At 40.4% G+C, this 14,533-nt stretch overlaps 2 long non-coding RNA genes across 6 annotated transcripts; one reads left to right on the top strand and one right to left on the bottom strand.

Annotated features, from left to right (window-relative positions):
- The first annotated feature begins 7,924 nt into the window (after nucleotides 1–7,924).
- On the top strand, nucleotides 7,925–11,612 carry LOC120669759. Of its 5 annotated transcripts, XR_005672790.1 has the most exons (4): nucleotides 7,927–8,152; nucleotides 8,253–8,372; nucleotides 9,106–11,007; nucleotides 11,106–11,612. It is a non-coding gene; the product is annotated as an uncharacterized LOC120669759 (long non-coding RNA). The 5 variants fall into 5 exon arrangements; XR_005672789.1 differs by having other exon boundaries at nucleotides 7,926–8,152; nucleotides 8,253–11,007; XR_005672791.1 differs by having other exon boundaries at nucleotides 7,926–9,931; nucleotides 10,517–11,007.
- A 537-nt stretch (nucleotides 11,613–12,149) lies between these two features.
- On the bottom strand, nucleotides 12,150–14,206 carry LOC120669760. Its single transcript, XR_005672792.1, has 2 exons — nucleotides 12,832–14,206; nucleotides 12,150–12,730 (listed from the first exon to the last, which is right to left on the bottom strand). It is a non-coding gene; the product is annotated as an uncharacterized LOC120669760 (long non-coding RNA).
- Nucleotides 14,207–14,533: the final 327 nt, after the last annotated feature.

The raw sequence follows: 14,533 nt of genomic DNA, 5'->3' as shown, positions 1-14,533 counted from the left end.
CGTTGACAATGATCGAATAAGTTCACACGTTCTGCGCAGGTCGATCATTCAGTAAGTGTGCGCGCGAACTCTGTCTCATTAACTCTGCCTGACTGCCTGAGGTAATGCAAAGAGTATGATAAGAGAAAACTTAAAAGGTAGGTAATGCTAAAGTTTAGCCTTTTGCCTTTGAATTAATAGGTATCACGAGATGTCGTTTGAACTACTGTGGTAGTTTACCTTCTCATGAGCTGCAATCATCAGGACATCTAATGCAATGGCAGTTCCTTGTTGTGCATGTGCATCTCCAACAGAAGAAATCAAGAAAGGGTTAGAAAAGGCACTGATGGGACTTGGTTAAAAGGGCGCACAGGAGGTGAGGAGGAGGGTCAGAGGGAAGCAGCGGTTCAGTTCAAAAGAACTCGAGACAAATACGCAGTCTATGATATTCCTTCTCTCTTTTAGCAATCAGTGGCAACAGCATCCTATACTGGGAGCTATACCTTCCCTGCTTAGGTGAATAATCTACTGGTTCTTTTCTTCACGGAGACGAACTCTTCATGCAGTTGCTTCTTCGGACATCTGAATTCTTTGGAACATTTCTATGATATGCATGCCCGTAAAAGGAATGGTTCGTGCAGCTGTGCTTGCTGTCATCAAATTGCAGACTTGCACTACTGATGGTGCATGGTTAGAATTTCCTCTGATGTTGCACGGTCAGAATTTTTGCAAATGTTGCATGGTCAGAAGCAGCTCATCATGATGCGGATGGCAGGTCATCCAGTCCAGGCGTATGTCAAGTTTCATAAGATAGAAAAATCTATCCTTATAATGTTATACTGCGCAGAGTTCCTGAGTGTTCTCCAAAAAACGGTGAACAGGTAAAATAATAGGAATTCCAAAATAATAAAAGGGTTGAATTGGAACAAGAACATATCAGCTCTCTGGTCTAACCTTAGGACTCAGGGACAAAGTCAAGGGAAACAAGTCTGTCCATACCTAAATTGCAAATGAGACATCAAGTCATCATTCATCAAGAATGGCATGGACTGAGACTGTTCAAACTCAACCTTTTCAAGTCATGCCTCACGCCGGCAGCTGTATAGTTTTCTGCGACAGTTCCCACCCCGTAAACGCAAAAAAGCCGTAAACGCATTAAAGTGAAAAAGAATCTTGCTAATTCGAAGTACTAAATGAAGTCTATTTACAAAACTTTTTGCATGGTTGGGTTGTAAATCGCGAGACGAATCTAATGAGCCTACTTAATCCATGATTTGCAACAGTGATGCTACAGTAACCATCCGTTGATTATTGATTAATCATGAATTAATTAGCATCGTTAGATTTGTCTCGCGATTTACAACCCATCTGTGCAAAAAGTTTTGTAAATAGACTTCATTTAGTACTTCAAATTGGCAAGATTCTCTCGCAAAAAAATTTTGCGTTTACAGGGGCGCCAACTAAACACGGCCTGTATACCAAATGCAGAGTAACCATTGGCAGGTGCAGGTGCACCTCATCATCACAATTACTAGGCCCTTGTTTAGTTGCGAAAACTTTTAGAATTTTGGTACTGTAGCACTTTCGTTTGTATTTGGTAATTATTATCCGATCATGGGTTAACTAGGCTTAAAAGATTCATCTCGCAAATTACAGACAAACTGTGTAATTAGTTATTTTATCTAGCTACATTTAATACTTCATGCATTCAAAGATTCGATGTGATGGAAAATCTTGTAAAGTTTTGGAATTTTGGATGCAACTAAACAAGGGCTAGTTTATCAACTGATCAGCCAGGAACTGTAACCACATGCCTGTAGCTCTGGAATCTGGATATAAGGCTGTGTTTAGTTCCGCGAAAAGTTCCCAAAATTTTTAACTGACGCACATCACATCGAATCTTACGATATATGCATGGAGTATTAAATGTAGTTAAAAAATATAATTAATTGCACAGTTTGGTTGTAAATGACGAGACAGATCTTTTGAGACTAATTACTCTATGGTTGGACAATAATTGCCAAATAAAACCGAAACGTGCTACAGCAATTTTTTCGCAAACTTTTCGCGAACTAAACACACCCTAAATCTCAGACAGCAGAAGCTGCAGGACCAGATGCGTTTCAGCTCCTTGCCAGACAAAGCAAAATTGTCCTCCTGCTGTTTCGATTCAAACTTTCAAACTGCATTATCCGGTCGATGAAAAAGTTCAGCATCCGGTCCGATTCGACAAACTCGACCTGAGCTAGAAAGATCAGTACGTTTCCGGACAGAGGACATGCGAAACGGTTGGTGTGCGGTTTTTGATGATGCGACTTCAGAAATGTTTGGTGGTACCACTTGAAAACGGCACAAGCATGTTTGAACCTGGACAGTGCTACCAGTCAAACGATCATCAGCAGTTGTTGGGGCGCCGTGGACCGCCGACTTTGGGGCACAATTCGTCGAAAAGAGCAGCGAGTTTTCAGTCGTCCCTGAGACGCTCATATGCGACATCGCGGTAGCAGCAGCATGTCTGCTTGACTGCATGATGCATTGGACTCGATCTCCTAAGGCTGTTGAGATTGCGTTTGACCGTTCCTGATTGGCCGGGTTCTTAATCCGAGACTTTTCAACACTAATTTTGCACGAGCTGTGAGGGAAACAGTTGGACCAGTGAAGCTTCGCAGGTTGCATCTCGTATACTAGAAAGTTGGAAGTTCGCAATGGCACGTGTGTACCTGTTTACTAGATGGTTGGTACTTGGTAGCAGTGTTGAATTCAGGATAGCAAAATGATACTAGGCTGATGAAGACTGGCGAGTCTGTCTGACTGTAACTCTGTAAGCCATGTATCTAGCCAATTGCAGCTGAATGGTTCGTACTGAAGTGCATACTTCTCAAAGCAGAAATGTGGCATTTGAGTAAAACTTGTCTGCATCTTGTTGTGCTATTACAAAACATGGTCATGTGAATGCTTTGGAATAAAAGAATCTGCATTGCAGAAATTCAGTCGGGCTTTAATTTTTAGTGAACTGGGTGCGGCATTCAGATCGTTCGAAAAAAAAATAATATGCTCCATATAGAAGTAGGTAAGATTATTAGCGTGGATTAAGATCGATGGGATCAGAAGCAACATTTTTTTAGAACTTGCCTACCAACTGCCGGAGCGAGCAAATGGAAATGGCTAGGTTTCGTCGTCTGAATTTTGTCCATGGGAGAATGACGGCCTTCTGGTTGGATTTATGGTTTGGAACTCAAACTCTTTCTGTAATGTTTCCGGCATTGTTCTCCCATACCCTCCGCCCGAATGTAGTTGCACATGTCCTCTCGACGCCCGACCTACAACTCTCCCTACAGCCCAGTTTGACCCATGCCGCTGCCTCCGAGTTTCAGGAACTGACCGCACTAATGCCATCCGTTGAGCTCAACGTATCTACTGATGACACTAGACTCTCCCGAAACAGTAATAAACCTCCCACTTCCAAAGATCATTATCTCGTCGCTTTCCAAACCCACCCGGATGATGTTTTTGCCCCTAATATATGGTGTAACTACTCCCCACCAAAATGCAAGTTCTTTCTCTGGTTGTTACATAAAGACAGACTGAGAACAAAAGCCAGGCTTTTCCATTGCCATATGCAAAGTGATAAAGTTTGTCCGTTTTGCACCCTGGATGAGGACTGCTTCCATCTCTTCATTGATTGTTCTCGCAGCAAAAGCTTTTGGTCCTTCAACGGCCTCGATCTTTCATCCCTTCAAGATGTCATGTGTGTTGATCAACTGTAGGCAATAGACCCTTTTCAAGAGAATAACCGTAGAATTGGCAGCACGGTTATCACTTGTGTTCTTTGGAACATTTGGAAGTGTAGAAATGCTAAGGTATTCCGGCATACGGATGAAGAAAATATCATGATATCAAGAAGATGTAGTAAAGATCTCGCTCTTTGGGCAAATAGATGTTCCTCTTCTGTCGATAGATTGGAGCTTGTAGCTTGGAGTAGTTTTTTCCCTGTATAGCATTAGAATCTCTGTGTTTTCGTTCCTGTTCTTTAAGCCCCTGTGGCTCCTTGTAATACCTTCTGTAATTATGTCTTTATAATGCAATAAAAGTTCAGGCATCCCTCCTGGTGGTGCCGTAGTTTTCCTCAAAAAAAAAATTTTGTCCATGGGATTATGGGACGACGAAGATGAGGACGAAGCAGTGGAAACTGGAAACTGTAAACGTGTGAACTCACATGCACATCGACATGACTCCCCTGTCACGGTCGAGAATTCCCGGCCCCTATTTTCTGATCTTCTGACAGCGTGTTCCTGTCACCATCTGACGAGATCTTGGTGGCCTTGGGACTGCAACCGCGACGGCTACGTCTTGTGCTGGCTTACATTTTTTTTCTCTGTCTGAAACTTTTGCTGAATTGTGTGTGCAACTAGGCAGGAGATGTTGAAGCATTCCATGCCATACCTACTCCCGTTTTTTGCTGCCCGGATGAAGACTGAATGAAATCGGAGAGGATAATGTAATCTGGTCAGCTGTATGTCGTTTCCCCGGTCTCGTCTGCATCTGCATCCAATAGTAATTTGACCTGTCAGTCTTGTGCTTTCCGCAGAGCTGTGGATGATCCATTTTGGTTGACGGTACTGGATCTAATATGATATCCACGAGTTGAAAACCAAGTCCAACGCAAGTGGGTGAAAAACAATAGTTTGACTCGTCATTTTTCCGCTGGAAATTCTTCAGAGGTTGGTGACTGGCAACAGTGACATGGCGATCTGAATGAGGCCCCGTTCCTATATATCTTCCAAAATATATGTACTTAGACATCTTTCACTTTAAGATTCACACATAGTTATTGAGTTGCTTGTGCCAACCAACCAATTCAACTCAAAAGATATAGTTATTGAGTTGCATGCACAACCAATTCAACTCAAAAGACATAGTTATTGAGTTGCATGCACCTACCAATTTAACCTAAAAACTTAAGCTGATTGAAAGATATGAGCAATTCATTTATACTTCAACACTCCCCTCACATGCCTCAAATATGGAAATTAGAAGTCGACTGTAATTATTTTATTTAATCTCGTCGTCGGGATTTAAACTTGATACCTCTAGTTTTGATACCATATTGAGTTGCATGTACTAATCAAATCAATCCAAAAGTTTAAATTAATGGGAAGGTGTCCATGCACGCCAGTAGCCCAGTGCCTAGGCGGAGGTGTTTATTGCTGGACGATTTGTACTTTTGCTTCTCAATTTTCAAAATTGATTTTCCCTTTAGTGATGCATCCAAATTTAAATCCGTTTAGAATTTTCCTAACAACATGACCCAATTTGACAAGTGTATTTTTATTTGCTAGTGCAGCATTTTTATATAGTCCATTTCAACATTTTAAATATACCGTTTCAATACTATCATATAAAATGTTGGACTAGATTTGCCAAAATGTTGAACAAGATTTAAAGAAATAGTGAACCCAATGTTTGAAAATGTTGAGTATGATATCTCAACAATTACACGTGTTTTCTTTTGAAAAAAGAAAAGTAAATACCACCCCTCACAAGCTTAGTTTTAAGGATATGACATGAGCGATAAAGAGCATCAAGAAAACGGTAAAAGAAAAATAGTACCTGTTCATGTGAGGATGGGCTTATAGTATATTTATTAGCCGCGGAAGTTCATGCAAACACTTTTCAGCGTCATCGTATTGGCAAACCATATTGTTTTTCATTGCGCACATAGAAAAAAGCATAGCAACTCTAATGCACTTGTGCTTAATGGGCCGTTAGTGTATACTTGGGCCACTGAAGAAGAGGAGGAGGCAGCAGAAGAAGCCATGGATTCCGTGGGCCGGTCCATGTTCAGCTTTGGCAGATGGGCCCCCAGTAGTCCGCTGGGCTTGAAATATATTGTGCCAACAATGAATGAAGATGTCGTTTACAGATTTTTTGTGGCCTTCTGTAATGAGCTGGCAGACAGGCAGGTCAGGAACCAAATCGCTGAGAGGCATTCAGCAAACGTACTGCCTGCCATGCCAGTTGCAATCCTGCATTCGACGCTGCTAGCTCTAGTATGATCTCCACGGGTTGAAAGCCAAGTCCAACGCAACGCAAGTGAGTCGGAGACAATAGTTTGACTCGTGGTTTTCTGTGGGGGATTCTTCAGGGTGGTTATCTTGGCGACCTGAAAAGGAGGCGACGAGCCAAGTATGCAGTAGGTCGAGGTTGACGGTGGTGGGCCAGCCCATGTGGAGAGCAACGCGGCCGCCCATGTGGTGGTGGGCTGAGAAGCTCTTGGCAGAGCGCCTTTTCCATTTTTATATTTAAAAAAAACAAAATTTCAAAAATATATGTCGAATAGGGAAATTTTCAAAAATGGGTGTTCAACTTGTCGCCTATCCAGTGGGCGATAGGACCTAAATGTAAAAAAAATATTTAGGTCTTGGCGCCCAGGGCGTATTAAACAGTGAACTTGTAAAATCGATATAAAATCGTAAAAAAATTAAAAAAATACAAACTCAACTGTTCTGGATTCTATGAAATAATATCTACAACTTTTGTTACATAAAGTTTTCATTTGATCAATGTATCTAAATCAAGAAAAATAGTTCTTGTACCTAGAAAAATCTGAAATAATTCATTTGGTCTAGTTGTGCTTATCTAAAATTTACCAAACTTTTTTTATAGCTCTTAGGAAATAAAATAATGGTACTGTAAAAGTTATGGCTCCTAATACTCAGTATAGCAGCATGGATAAATAACCCGTTTAAACTAGACATATTGCAAGATCTAATTTAAAAACTTATTCTAGAAATATTTTCTGGGCCTATCAATTTTGTACAAGCCTATGCTCACCATATGCAACATCCAAAGGATGGATCTTGAGATTTAAATAAAAGTGCATTAAACTAGTATTTAAAATAGAGCAAGATATATTGATCAAATGAAAAACTTTATGTAACAAAAGTTGTAGATCTTGTTTCATAAAATCCAGAACAGTTGAGTTTGCATTTGTTTGATTTTTCTATGATTTTATATCGATTTTACAAGTTCACTGTTTAATGCGTTATGGGCGCCAGGACTTAAATGTAAATTTTTTTAAAATTTAGGTCCTGTCGCCCAATGAGCTCCCATTTTTGAAAAATTCTCTATTCGGCATATATTTTTGAATTTTTTTTTAAAATATAAAAATGAAAAAAGCGCATTGGCAGATGGCCGCCAATTCTCTACTGGGCTTTCAAAATTTATTATGCCCAGGTTGAGTTCGGAAGATGGGCCCCCAATAGTCCGCTGAATTAAACAGAGAAGAACATGCAAATGAACCAGTGGCTAGCCTTTGATTTTTCTGACGAAAAGGCAGCTCTGGCTAGGGTTGAAAATGGGACGGGAAAATCCCGTCCCGACCGGCTCCGTTTACCGTTTAAACTGACCGTAAACCATTTCCGCGAAAAAATGGGAAAATGGGAAAACAAAACGGGAAAACGGGCGGGAACGGGAACGGTTGGTGTGTTTTCCCGACCGTTTTCACGGTTCCCGTTTTCAGCCGGGAAAATTCCCGCGAGAATTCCCGTATTTGTCGTAGTCGGCTGTGTTACCTGTGTTGAAAACGTGAATTGTTGTTTGCATGTGTTCCAACGTGAATTGTGAATTCGTGATTCACTTTACCTGTGTTTCTTAGTTATACGAGTCTTGTTTCCATATTATTTATGCATAGTTGTAATTATTTTATCGAGTTAAATGTTTGAAGTGGTTGTATGTATTTTCCCGTTTTGAGTTATCGATTTCCGATCGTAATCGGCATGCTCCCGACCGATTGATTCCGTTCCCGATATCCCGTAATACCGATTTCGTTTTCCTGTCCGATTTTCCCGTTCCCGTTTCCGTTCCCGACGAAAAAATACAGTTGCGGGAACGGTTGAGGTTTTCCCGACGTTCCCGACCGTTTACATCCCTAGCTCTGGCTTCCCGTATTCGTGTGTATTCCGTCTTTTTCTAGCGCCGGCCCACCACATGATTCCGTCTTCATCCTCTTCTCTCTCCCGCACGCACTGCGGGAGTCACCGTCGCCGTCGGTGTCTTCGGCGGCGCCTCGAATCTGTCCCGCCGGTGGCCGTCATCGACCGCCGAAAGCTCCGCATCTTCGTCCTCCTCGAGCGCCGCCGCTGGAGACTACACTGCGCTTGGTGGTTCTGGAGTATTAGATCTGAGATTTCTGTGTGCTTTGTTCCCTTCTACGAGAAAGGAAATATCCCTCTTTGCCTTCTAACTGTGCTATTTTTCTTGGCCCTACGCAGAGCACTAGATTTCCCATGAAGATGCAGACTGAACTCTCCTGCGTAGGTGGTGATCAATTTGCCAGGAACAAGACCATCTCCATTGGTTCTGTTCGTCCAGTCTGTTTTATTCCACATCTGGTATTGTTTTCTTTGGTTCTTTAGTTGTCAAGATATATTATGATACGACAATTTATTTTAATTCCTTGACCGGTAACCATCTTTTGTGTCATGTACATTATTAGCGCTTGCCGACACTATGTAGTAGTTAAAAAATGCTCTGTTAATGTTACATTCTTACTTGGAGAGTTGGTTAATAGGATGCACAGGGGTGTAGGCTTTTTTTGGTGCCTGGGTACATTTCATTCATCCTTGGTTGTAACATATATTGCAGTCAACTTTATTTCATATTCTTGGTACATTTGGACTAGGAATTATGTTCTTTAAACATCCGAAACTACATCCCTTGGCACAGTGGCACACAGTTACCATTAGCTTTGATGGTATCTTGTTGCATCCAACTAGTCTATTATATTGAGACAGTTCAGTTCAGTTCAGTTCCATATAGGTGCAAAGTTATATGGTAATAATATATTAATAACTAAATTTGTAAGCACTGTAGGCAGGTCCATATGTGTAAAATTGCATCTGCAGCTATCTTATTGGTAACCTGGAATGGACACCATTTTACATGCATATATGCTAAAGTGATGAAAAGGATTAATGTTCTCACTTGAGAATGCTTGTAATGTTCTGAGAATATTTCCCTTGTTGTCGACTTAGCATACATTATATATCATAAACTGATTATTATGTTCTGAATGCATTTGAAGTGTCGTTTAACCTTAATAAATATACACATTTACTTGTATAGGGTGTGGAGAAAAAAATTTGATATCCTCCTCAAGACTGTCAAGGTCATGCAGTCACTCCCAGCTAGTAAAGTCTCTATTTTCAATTGTATTCAGTGTGGGCCTTCTAGATTCTAGTACTGGATTATGCACAGCTGGTTAGTGGAAGACATTTGGTACAGGGGGACGTGGAGTGATGCCAACTTGGTGAATTGTTCTCTCGAGGCTTTTGAAATCGTGGCTATTTAGTTGCTTAGTCCTTTTATGGTGTAGCATGGCTCTTGATTCATTATTTGAAACTACAAAAATGTGCTCATTATGAAGTTACATTTCATTGCTCTATATAGGATAGCAAAATGTTCGAAAATTACCTAAAATGTCCTGATCATGAGATGGGCAAACTAAAATGTGCCTTTCATTTAGTTGATATTTCGACCTCTATATAGCATATTGAAATGTCAGGTATTTTGTCAAAATACCAGTCTTGATCACAATGTGCGCAATGCATTTGGTCTTGAATGAGACCCATTCAGCTCTTATGTTTTATTTTTACCTCAACTCACTCATAATTTATTCCAGTTTATAGATGCGAGTATCTATCATGACATAAGGAGACGTGATACATTTTGTCCACAGGACATGACTTGCAAATTTCAGTATGGGACATGACTTGCTATTAAATGAAATGGTCCCAATAAGTACTTAGTGTTGAGTTATACATATGCAGAGTCGACCAAAGGAACCTTTTCATATTATTTTCCAAAATACTAACTACGTTCCAGGATCCACTCAAGCAACAGAGGCTCTCCATTGGATCTGCTTGTTCAGGTCCGTTTCTCTCCCAACCAGGTAGTTGTTAGATCTAGCACTAGCTTTTTTTTAACTTGTCGCGGCAACCAAAAGAGATGTTTTGGATATCTAGTTTTATTTTTTTAAATGTACTTCTATGCTTTACCGTCATAGTGATAGTGGAATTGAGTTTCTGTGTTCAAGTATCTAAAATAGTTCTACAATAGTTTACCCCAGCAGTGTCCTAAAATAGTAGTCACCCATAAAACCTTTTGAGAACTCCATACTATTGTGGGGTTACGATTCATTGTGATTAATATTAACTTGCTGCTAGTTGCTATGCAAAGTTAAGATATTATAATTCGAGGTTTAGTTTGGGTCCTGATTGAATTCAAAATGAAATGTCCTTGATTAGTCATCATAATCACAAGTCAAAATGTAAGATGGCTTGGTACATTTCAGATGCCATATGGACATATGGTGATTAGAACTGTTACTTTATGTTGTCGAAATCATATTAGTCCCTTTGGTTGCATAATGTTCTCTTATGTGTTCAAACGTTACCAGAAAACACAAAATAGATACTCATCATATATCCTAGACACTACACATATCATTTAGCTGATACTTTCTTTCTACTTTTAGGATGCAAGTTAAACAAGCCTCGAGATGAATTGTTCCATTATTCAATTTTAAAATGATGAATTGGTCTCTCTCTTTCTGCTTATGTTCGGGCTTGAAGATTCTCGTGAAAGACCATTTGAAGCTCTAAAGTCTGTTTTCAGCTTCGAAAATTCTCAAGATGAATTGTTCCATTATTCAATTTAAAATCCATAGATGTTGGAAATGAGTTTACTTGTACCATTAATGTGAGCTTGTAAAAATGTTCCAACTGGACACTAGAACTTACCAAGCAATATGCATCCCCAGTGCCATATTTTGGTTGCTAACGAAGGCATCGTGGCATTCACACAAGCGTCAAAAAGTTTGGTACATTTTAGCGGAGATATGCGAGGGTGCATCTGAACTCAACATGCATTTTGTGAAGTTGTTTTAGAATTCAACTTAGATTTGTGCAGATGCCCTTATATTTGTGATAAATTTTGATGGCGGCAGCAAAGATCCACACGAATGCCGTATGCTTCTGTCTTTTATCTCCTTTTTTTGAACAATTTCAAAATCTCTATCTCGCATACACATTAGCCTGACCATCACCTTCTGTCTGATTTTTCAGGCAACCATTCAGAAATTCAGGCAGCAGATGCTGTATGAGGTTTTTGGGTTGAAGGATAACAAAGGTGTGCTGCCATCCGTTTAGGTCCAGACAATTGACGATTAACAGTAAGCAGGCCTGCCCGACGCTAGGAGCATTGTGGAGACGGCAATCCTTTTGTACACGCTAGGAGAGCGCATGAGTCAGACAATTGACGATTAGCAGTAATCAGTGCGGCTGTGGTTAGCAGGCATGCCGGACCTTAGCAGCTTTTGTGGAGACCGTAAACTTTCGTCTATCTTGCCAGACATGCCATCCTGTGTTACATGTTTGAATTTATATGCTTATACATAGGAACATGACAGTTCTGGCTAAAATATATAATTACACCCACCATATATTAATTTTTAAGAGTGATATGTAACTTAAATTCATATAAATGGTAAGGTTTGTGCAAGGCCTGTGTAACTTGAAGCCTTGGATATAAGAAGCATATCAATGATATGAATGCGACTTGGCTCTGTTGTGCTTCAACTCAAGAATCTCGTGGATCAAGTACTCCTTGAGTTTTTTCGGATATTCATCTGCAATAAATTATATATTTTGGATATTCAACCTGCTGCTTTTTTTTTATCTCAATGCACCTTGGAAACTCATGCACGCCCTAACAGAACAAAACAACCCGAGGGATCAAGGATATAGAGGTATTTCGTAGTAGTAATGTCAGGTGAACAAAACAACCCGAGGGATAACATGGATATTGGACAGTATTCAAATATAGACTTCATAGTTCATACTGGATTTGCAGAGGTTCAAAACTAAAGGGCTTTGGGCAGCTAATTTGGAAAAGGAACTATGATGGTTCAGAGCTGAATGCCATTTGGCACATGATTTGTATAAAAAAAAATGTGATGATTCAGATCCGAATAGCATTTTGCCAGGTGATTTGCAAAAAACTAACTGTGATGGTTCAAACCTAAATGGCATTTGGCAGATGATTTACGAAAACATAACTTTCAAGGTTCAGACCTAACTGTACCAAACCCAAACAAAGTTTCAAAAAGGTCGATAAATTTGACAGTAGATTTTAAAAGTTCGCACCGTACTGTCAATCTAGAAACAACCACAAGTCAACAAACAGTGACAAAAATGGGAGTGCAGACCTAATATAATCTGCATCTATATGACAACAGCAAAAGGTACTAACAAAACGGAAATGTACCATACTGTCATAAATACTCTAAAGGTATTTTAGTTGTGCAAGTACACAATATTTGCCAGGTATGCACTTTTTGTCAATCTGCATGTGTTCAGTATCTGCAAGTTATTACATAATCAATAAATAAATTGATTAGAACTAGGGAATACATTACGTTGCACAAAGGCTATTTTTTGAAATAAGTGCACAAAGGCTATTCACACCTCCATTGTTATCATCATTGTTCTATATGTGATTAGATTCTTGCACTCCCACAAGGATGGTAGCATACAAACTTGTTGAAAGTACAATGTCTGGTAATTTTAAAACATATAGAATAGCATTTTGGTGGGGCCAAGTGACTGACACATAGTGCAAGCAGCATAACGAAACATATGTGTGTAATTTCAAAACATTCAGAACTGGATTTTGGAGGGGGCCCAGCCACCTACACACAGTGCAAGAAGCATACCAAAATATATGAGTATACCATCAAAGTATATGATATTACTACAATCTTGAAGTTCTGCATTAGTGCAAGCAGCATACCAAATTTGTATACCCCCAAACCTTGGACACTGCAGCTAATAAAGCAGAGGTAATTGAATAGAAAAATTAGTGTTTTCAAAATGTGTTAAATCTAAGATAAAATACAATAGAGATATGTTGCGGTTAACTGAGAATTGGCACACAGTAGTACACCATCTGTAGGGGGGGCAAGTGGCCGATACATAGTGCAATATGGCGTGCAATTTGAAATACAAAGGAGGACCTCAAGTCCTCACCAATTGACATTGCATTTATCTGCTATTCATTACCATTTAAAGCTTTAGCATATGGATATGCTCCAACAGATGGAAGGAAAAAGACATAAGTAAATGAGAAAATGAAAAACATGTGTTCAATCACATATTCACATTACAACTATATAACTTATTCTCTCCTTATTTACCTATGGGCCCTGCTGTCAGATTATTCTTCATAAAAATATCCATTTATCCTTTGTGAAAAAAAATAGTATGAATAGAAACTGAAAGTTTAATATTTCTTTCTTGTATACTGGCTAAAATGACATATATGTGAAATTTGCATTTCAACTACAATCAAACATGATGCAGTGTATTATGATTTCATATGCATAAATAGGGGAAACAGGGAGATAAAATATGTTAGCTGAAACATAGGACATGAACAAAGGAAAAATGATAGAAGGTGACATTACTCATGAAACTCACATAAGGTGAGATTACTCATGCAACTACAATCAAACTCTGAAGATTTTGCCATAAAGCTCTGCATTTCAGAACTACAAAAGTTGAGAATATAAGGAAATGGAGTACATGGATTCAAACTGAAAAAAAAAGAATTGGGCAAAGTGAGAGTTGGAATAAACTGACCTTGGGGGGGTTTTCCCCCTCAAATCAAACTATAAAAACGGAAAAAGCTTGTTAGCTCTGATGAAAGAAAACAGATCTGCAGTTGCAAAATAGATATTCGAATGTAATTTATCTCCTACAAGAAGAAGTTGAGGAAGAATGTGGGGATTGGATTATGTGGGTAGTGAGCTCGGTGCAAAAAGATCTGAAAAAAGTAACAGTCAGATTTAGCAGCAGTGAGCTACCAGAGGCAGGGAAGAAGGATGGAGAGGGGTGAGTACAGGGGAGGCGCTGGAAGTCGCCGGCACTCAGATAAATCGTCAATCGGTGGCGGCCCGAGCGACCTAGGGGTACCTAGGCCCTTGTACTCGATGAGCTTGGTCGTAATGGTGGCGTAGGTACACTGGTTGTAACGAGAGAGCGGACAGCAACGGAGGAGGGGAGAAGGCCGGCGCAGGTACACCGGAGTTGGCGGCGGCGGCGGCGAGGAGAGGACGGGGCCAGCAGGGAGAGAGAGAGAGAGAGAGAGAGAGAGAGAGAGGAAAGAATGGAGGACAGGGGTCCGAGGTCAAGCTTATATGCGGCACGGTCGTGGGGCCGGTATTTGGGCCATACAGCAGTGTATATGGGTTTGTATTCGAGATGTACTGCGTTTGTATAGGAAAAAGTGGGCAACAGCAGAAGATTCCCCCGCGACCCGGTCGACACCTGGCGCCATCCTGAGCATGGCGCTGCTGGCGTGGACCGCAGGGATAAGTGTTGGGATCACCACTGCGCACACCAAAGATTGCCCTAGATTGTGGGACGGAAGCCGAAGGTACCGAAGGACGCCGTAGCCCGGAGGTCACCCCTCCGGCCCGGAGGTCGAATGAAGG

This window comes from Panicum virgatum, chromosome 4N, assembly GCF_016808335.1.
Source record: "Panicum virgatum strain AP13 chromosome 4N, P.virgatum_v5, whole genome shotgun sequence".
NCBI lineage: Eukaryota > Viridiplantae > Streptophyta > Magnoliopsida > Poales > Poaceae > Panicum > Panicum virgatum.
Note: the sequence above shows the minus strand (reverse complement) of the source record. Positions and strands in the feature narration are given on the sequence as shown.